We start from the raw sequence: 7765 nt of genomic DNA, 5'->3' as shown, positions 1-7765 counted from the left end.
AACTATCTCACATTTCCCTCCTTGTGTAAACGAGAATATCTGCTTCTTTTTAATTAAAGAAGCATTCTGTAGAACTCACATGCACCCCTGCATGCCTTGATAAAATCTTTAAACATATGCACCTTTAATTTTGAGCAAAGTGTTGCATTCTCTTAGAGTATGTTTATGCCTCACTTTCAGCACCTAGTAACCATGATAAAAGAAGTACTTCTTTTAGGTAGGCTGGATGATCAAACTCAGAACTGTCATCTCTCCTCCCACTGCCAAAGATGAGGATCCCAAATAAGTCCCCTAATAAATGCTCATCTATTCACTAAGCTGAACTTGTCTAAGTCGTTCTTTGGTCTGCTGTATCCCTCTCAATTTAGCAGGAAGCTGTCATTCTATACAGCTCCTTGCTATACTCAGAAAGTTAGGCTGGTATTGGCTTGGGATAGAAGACCTTACAGATGGTTCTTTTCCATGGGAACCCCTAGAACACACAGCATTCAACAAGGGCACCAGGAAAGCACCTGTGAGAGGGACCGGGAAACTACCAAGAATTGATTGTTGGCCTCGTCAACAGGCCAGAGCTGATGGTGGGTGTATTAGTCACTGGGTTCTGATGCAAAATACCAGAACTTGGTTGGTTTTTATAAAGGGTATTTATTTGGGGTAGAAGCTTACAGATACCAGGCCATAAAGCGTAAGTTACTTCCATTACCAAAGTCTATTTCCACGTTTTGGAGCAAGATAGTTGCCGACGTCTGCGAGCGTTCAGGCTTCCTGGGTTCCTCTCTTCCTCAGGCTTCTCTCTGGGTTCAGGGTTCCTCTCTTCCCAGGGTTTGCTTCCTTTCCTCTGTGTGCTTACTTCCTGGCGCTCCAGTTTAAGACTTCAACATCAAACTCCAACATCAAAACTCCAACATTAAAAATCCTCAACTCTGTCCTATGCCATGTCTTTTATCTGTGATTTCCCACCCACCAAGGGGTAGGGACTCAACACCCTACTGCCACAAGAGGTGTACTTGGTTACTTGAATCCAATATAATCTTATATGCCCTGAGGAAAAGACCAGTTTACAACCATAATCCAATATTTCTTTTTGGAATTCATCAATAATATCAAACTGCTACAGCAGGGAAGGTGGTCATGGAGCTGGGCTGTTCATGTCCATGGAGATAAGCATATCTCAAAAATAAGAGAAGATGGATGGATATGTTTAGTCAGAAGCCAGAGACCAATATAACCCTCATAGCCATCAAGACCAAGGAGGCTTGATTGGCAGGGCGTTGTGGAGCTATGTCCTAGAGCAAACCATCTCTAGGGTCAAAATAAGCAGGCAGCCAATGGAGGTGCAGGAGAAGAGTCATGGCCACTAATCCAATTAAAAAACCAGGACTCCTTGCTCAATCTTGGACCTGGAGCCAAATTTTCTGCTGTGGAACCCATTGCCTGAGTTGTTGCTATGTTGCAAGGTTGACGAACCCTACGGAGGCTGGGCAAATATGTACTGCAATGGGCCTCCTCCCAGTCCCCATTCTTCATCAAAGTTTCCTAGAGCCTTGTACACTGGGGAAACTGGAAGACTTACTGCTTCAAGGGCTGTTGGACGCTGAGTCTCAGTTGAAATTGAAACCAGTGATCAAAGCATCATTGCCACCCCCCCCCAGAAGAGTGGGGAATCATGGAGGGCCAGAAACAAGGAAATTGAAATCCAGCTAACAGTGGGTCATGAGTGGACACACCCAGTGTCTTTGCTGTAGTTCCTGAATGTATAAATGGAATTGACACAGGTGGCAGTTGAAGGATTTTCCTCCTTTGAGCATTGACCTGTGGGGCAATAGCTATCTTCATAAGGAAAACTTTTTAAAGTTTTCATACAGTCCAAATCCCTGTTCAAGAGAGGTATCCAAGGTCAACTTCTCATCCTGAGGATGTGGAGGAGAAAAGTGCCACCATCGAGTGATGCACGGGTGGTAGTCCCTATCATATATCTATTCAATACATCAGATCCCGGTGGATCCTCTAGAATGATGAAGGTGACAGCAACCTGAACCAAGTGATAACACCATAGTAGCTAGTGAGTGTCCAATGAGCTATATTTGCTAACACAGATGAGTCTGCTGCAGCCATTGGTTAGTAAAATGTATTCAATTCCATTCTATCAGAACAGAGGACTAGAAATCATTCACACGGAATGGAGGCTGTGTTTCTGAAATAAACATCCAGGTTTCAATATGCTCCAAGAAGAAAGCATTATAGGGTCCTTCCAGGGGAGACAAATAATGTTTACTCATTGCATATTCTTGGAGAGAAAGAAAGATATAGAAGAAAGCAAAGAGTAAGGGGCAACTATATTCCACATCAAATCACCCAAATTAAAATCCCTGAGAGCCATCAACAGAGACATGGAAGTGGGGAATTGGCTATGCCACTGGTGTAACCAATAGAGCTCATTTATGGAGAAAGCCCATCCATTCATAGGGTCCATCCTGTAGAAAGGCAATAGCCCTACAAGCCAGCATGTGCCCCACAGACGGGTGGTCCAACATCCAGACTCCATTCAAAGTCATCCATCCTTGTAAGGAGTGCACGCATTTTTGTCCCACCTTCACTGTCTACACAGCTGAGGCAATCAATTTCCATCTCCCTCAGCCACACTCACTTTCTTGCTCTTCACCTGCTGTGGACCTCGGCCTCTTGAAATTGCTCATTTGTCCTACTCAGGTTGGTCCTGCTTTCCATGGTTCATCCTCTTTGCAATTGGGACACAATGGACATCACGTAAGTCACCATTTTTCCTACATCCAAGACTCTTATTCCATTGTTTCTTTTTACTAGCTAGGAAAAGCATGTGAATTGTTTGTGTGTCATTAAGTGTGTGTTTGTGAGTGTATCTATACGCTAAAATATAGCCATGCAAAAATATTTGTCCTCTATGCCGAATTCTCAGTTTTCAGTCATACTCAGAAAGAATCAGTTATGGGACTTGATTTTATCTTTCATTTGTTAATACATCCTGAAACTCTTTCTATACCACGCTTTCAATTTTCCCATTCTTAAGTGATTTAGTACAAGTGGGCTTTAATTATTTCCAAAACTGTCATAGTATATGAGGATGGCTTACATGTGTTTATTATAATAATGCACCAATGAACATCTTATAAAAATATACTTATTTCTGTCATTGTTTTAAGACAACAAATTGCCATCAGAAGGCAATTTTTCAATTTATACTTCCACTGAGCTTGCATTCAAGTTTTACATTATTCTCACCCTTGCCAAACAGTGTATTATCACGCATTTTAATGTCTAAATGTTTATTTTACTTACATTTGTTAAATAATGTGATTGGTTTTTTACATCTTAAGCCTCTTATCTGCTCATTTTTATCCAGAGCACTTTTTTCCTATTGTGCTGTTGCATATTTTAGTTATATATTGAGACTGTTATATATTTTCCTACTATGTTTTGCACATATTTTCTCATGTTTTTATTTATTCTCTGAATTTATCATATTTTTATCATACAAAAATTTACAAATTTATATTACCAAATTCATCAATGAATTCCCTTATGGCTTTTATCTTTTGTGTCAAGATAAGAACTCAACTAATCCAAGATGTGTTGTGTAAGTTTCCTTTATTTTCTTTTACAATTTCTTACTCTACATTAATACTCAGCCTCAGGAAATTCACTATAAGGAATGTGGTTTAGATATGATTTTTGAATATATATATGGTTAAGTATAACCAATATTAGTTATTGATTAACTCATTTCCACATTCATTTGAAATATTACTAGATCAAATATTACATTCCCAAATTTCTTTGGGTCTCTTTCTAAACTTTCTATTGATCTACTTCTGAACCATTCTCTTTTACTGTAACTTTGCAATGCCTATAATACATTTCATTATGAGCCGGGCCTGCCATCATCCTTTCTCCGTATATCTTGCTTTTTTTTTTTTTTTTAAGAATTTTCCATTCATGACTAACCTATTTTTTTTTTTTAGTTTTAAAAATAAAATTATGTCAAACATCTTTTCCTATGGCCCAGGCCATGGGAATATCTTTAATGAGATCACATAACACTTAGATTAGGATGAGTTCATATACATGGAATAATGATTTCTTTTGTGAATAAAAAGGTACGTTTTCTCATGGGTTCATGTAGTATGTTAATAACTTTCAGAGTGCTGATGTGAGATAAGCACATTTCTTCATAAGTTTATTATTGCCCATTTAACATTTAAGTATAATTGAATCTATTATATAATTGAATTCTCTTATGTATTTTACATGCAAGGAAAGGAATTAATTTTATATATTAATTTAAAAACAAATCATATTAGTAAATTAGTTATAATTCTAATAATTTATAAAAAATGTTATTTGAAGTTTCTGATAAAGAATGGATTTTTATTTTTACATTATCTATTTTAATGCCCATCATTTCTTTCCTTTTTGTACTTTCATTGTTAGTTTATTTTCTTGCCTCTAGAACAATATTAAATGATTATATTTTACTGGCTCATGCTTATTTCACTGGCAAGGAATCTATTTCTATTATTTAAGAATTGAATTTTGAAGTTTACATTGCAGCGTAACGTTCCTTTAACTGATGAATATCTTCTAGTATACCATTAATGTGAAAATATCCTTTCACTGCTGTAATTAGCCCCAGTAGGGTCATAATAAAATATTATTACATGCTCTACTGGGATCTATTCTCTACTGATGTGGAAAGCTTGCATCATTAATCATAGATGATTTTAATCTATAGGTTTTGGTATTCAATTATGCCAGGTTCATAAAATAATGCTTTAGAAGTTTTCCTTCTCTTCACACATTCTGAAGGACTTAATTTAGCATTGAATAAGGACATTACATTACATGGAATGTATAGAATAAATATGTTTACACCTGGGCATTTTTAAGAGGAAGTTTATTGACAACATTGTCAATAAATTAATGGAAACACTTTAGATTTTCTATTATTTCTTTGAGTGTCATACGTTTCCCTTGACAACTATTTCATCCAGGCTTTCATATATATATATGTATATACACACACACACACATTTTCATTCCTTTTCTGCTTTCTTCTGTATTTCCTGTCCTTATATTTCTACCCTTCCCATGCAATCCTGTCCCCTCTGCTTCATTGAAATTCCCATCAGTAGTATTTACATTTTAATATTTTCAAGCTGATCACATTATGTTCAAGTCTGCATCAGCTGTCATGGTTTCAGTGATTTGTATGAGCCTCAAAGTTAAAATCTATAAGAACATCTGCAACCTACATGATTATGGCTGCTTTAAACCTCAGAGTCAAGTTTGTTGCTACAATTGAATTTTCACCTCTGATTCAAAGAATTGTGACATCAATGGTACAAACAGAAATTCACACAATGTCTCCGTCATATATTCCACTATATTTTAGACATTTTCACATACAAATGATATATTAGTTCACTAGGTTTTTATTTTCCTGATTGCCTTTCTTTCCTTCTTAAAAGAAAAATGCATTATTTGCAGCTCTATTTTACTGCTGCTTATATATCGTCTCTATTGCAGGAAACAGAGTTGATTCTTCATCTTTAAAACACTGAATTACTTTTCCACATTGGAGCTGTATCTCATTAAGACCAAAAATGCTTCATCAGAAATGACTAGAGTTTGAAATGCCTTTATGACAATTGCCTGTATATATGTGTAATGTACCTTTCCCATGCCCTGGGGTTGCCCTTTTGTCTTTTTACTCTAGTCCTAATAAAAATGGCACTTCATGACCTACCTGTGTTTTTTTTACCTATTATTCTTATCAGAGAAGTTGTTGGTTTACAGAAAAGTCATCCAGAAAATCCAGTGTTCCCATGTACTTCCCTATTATTAATCAATACCTTGCTTGTGTGTGGTCCATTTTCTACAGTTGATGAAAGAATATTATTTTAATTGTGCTGTTAACTCTCATCCATGGTTTACATTAGAGCTCTCTGTGTTGCACATTCAGCAATCATTTTTCCTCCAGCCCCTTTCCATCATCTAAACAGAATTAAAATCCTCCTTCCACTGAAAATCACTGGTCTCTGTTCTTACTTGTTGTAGGACTGAACTTTCAATTTTAAGTGTTGCTTAAGAGGGAAGTATGGATAACTTCTTACCCAAAATCAACTGTGTGTTTATGAGAAAGAGAACACTTTGTTTTTCTTCAATTCCTTGGAGGTTGTATAATTATCATATCTTACCATTGTTTTTGCTACCTTTTTAGCATTGCTTCTAGGTAGGATTCTTTTCTTATCTTTGAGGACAGCATTTCACTACTGAAAAATCAGACACCAGTAATTATTGAAAGGTTATTGATTATTCATCCATTCAATTTGTTTTCTGATGTGACACACCTATTGTTTTTTTAAAATTTTTATTGAAGTGTATCATTCATACATGAACATACATAAACAATAAGTGTATAGTAAAGATTGCAAACTTACAAAATAAACATACACAACATCCTACATCACCCCTCCACCAACTCTTTGCATTGGTGTGAAACATTTGTTTCAAACTATGCTAGTGCATTGTCAAAATATTACTACCAATTATATTCCTTATCTTCCATTTGGTGTATTTTTCCCCCAACCCATACTATTTTTTTAAGTATATTTTTGTTACAGATATTATGAACTTGTGAAACAATCCTATCATTTTTTTATGTAATATATTTAAAATTTAGTTCTTTATTTCAGGTTTCATAAGCCAGGTTCCAAATCTATTTCATTTCTCTGCTCTATTGCCTGTTACTCGCAATAATCACTTTATTTTCATAAAGAGCTTACCTTTCCATTAAATTTTAGTCCATGTTCTGGTTGTCACCTCTTTTCTTTGTCCTCTCTAGTATTTTCACTCCTTCTCAGTTCCCTCGTGTTATTTCTGTGAGATTGTGTCTTAAAAAGATCATCCTTTCTTGGATATTTGTGTCCTCCAAAAGCAATGTATGAAATACTATTTTGCTTTCTAGCCATCTTTTCCTGATGGAACTTTTCTAGTTGTTTCAAGTTCAGTTGTGTTTTTTTTTTCTTTTCCTCCTGATTTTCTAATCTAGAGTCTTTCTGAATAGAGCTCTTGAGAATGTGTTTCTCATCGTGTCTCAATTTTGAGAGTCTGTCTCGTGTTGTGTGTGCCCTGTGCTCATGTCTAATCAGCAGCATCCTAATCAAGTCACAACACATTGTGAAGCTTCTCCTCCAACACCCTGAGACCCTCTTGCTTTTGAGTTGGTTTCTGTAGAACTGATTTCAATGCCTCCTTTCCTGCCATTTTGCTGGGGAGGCACCAGGGATACCTGTTTCAAAGCTCAAGAGCTGGCTGCTCAAAGCCTGCTCTCTTCCCGCTGAACGCATCAGCAAACCTCACCGTGTGCTGTCCAAGCAGCAGCCCCTGCTAAAACCACAAAACCAGAAGGAAAAGACAGTGGCTACCACAAGTGCCTCTGATTGTGAAATCATAAGCCAATCTTGTCAAACCAAACTAAGGGGTGTGGGAGAACATTCCTGGCAAAAGGGGATGGCTAATCTGAGTTGAAATGAAGACTAACATTACTTGACCAAAGCTGCACTTTCATCATCAAACAAAAATCAAATGATTAGGCTAGGACAGAAATGAGAGAAAATCAAGACACTTCAAGTAGAACATTCAAGGAAAAATGGAATAGAATATTGAATAGTTCCCTGGGAAAACTATGTGAACATTTTCTGGAGGAAATTCAGGACAGAGAGAGCTG

Source organism: Dasypus novemcinctus, chromosome X, assembly GCF_030445035.2.
Source record: "Dasypus novemcinctus isolate mDasNov1 chromosome X, mDasNov1.1.hap2, whole genome shotgun sequence".
In the NCBI taxonomy this organism is placed as follows: Eukaryota; Metazoa; Chordata; class Mammalia; order Cingulata; family Dasypodidae; genus Dasypus; species Dasypus novemcinctus.
The sequence above is the reverse complement of the archived record's forward strand: the minus strand, read 5'-3'. Positions refer to the sequence as shown.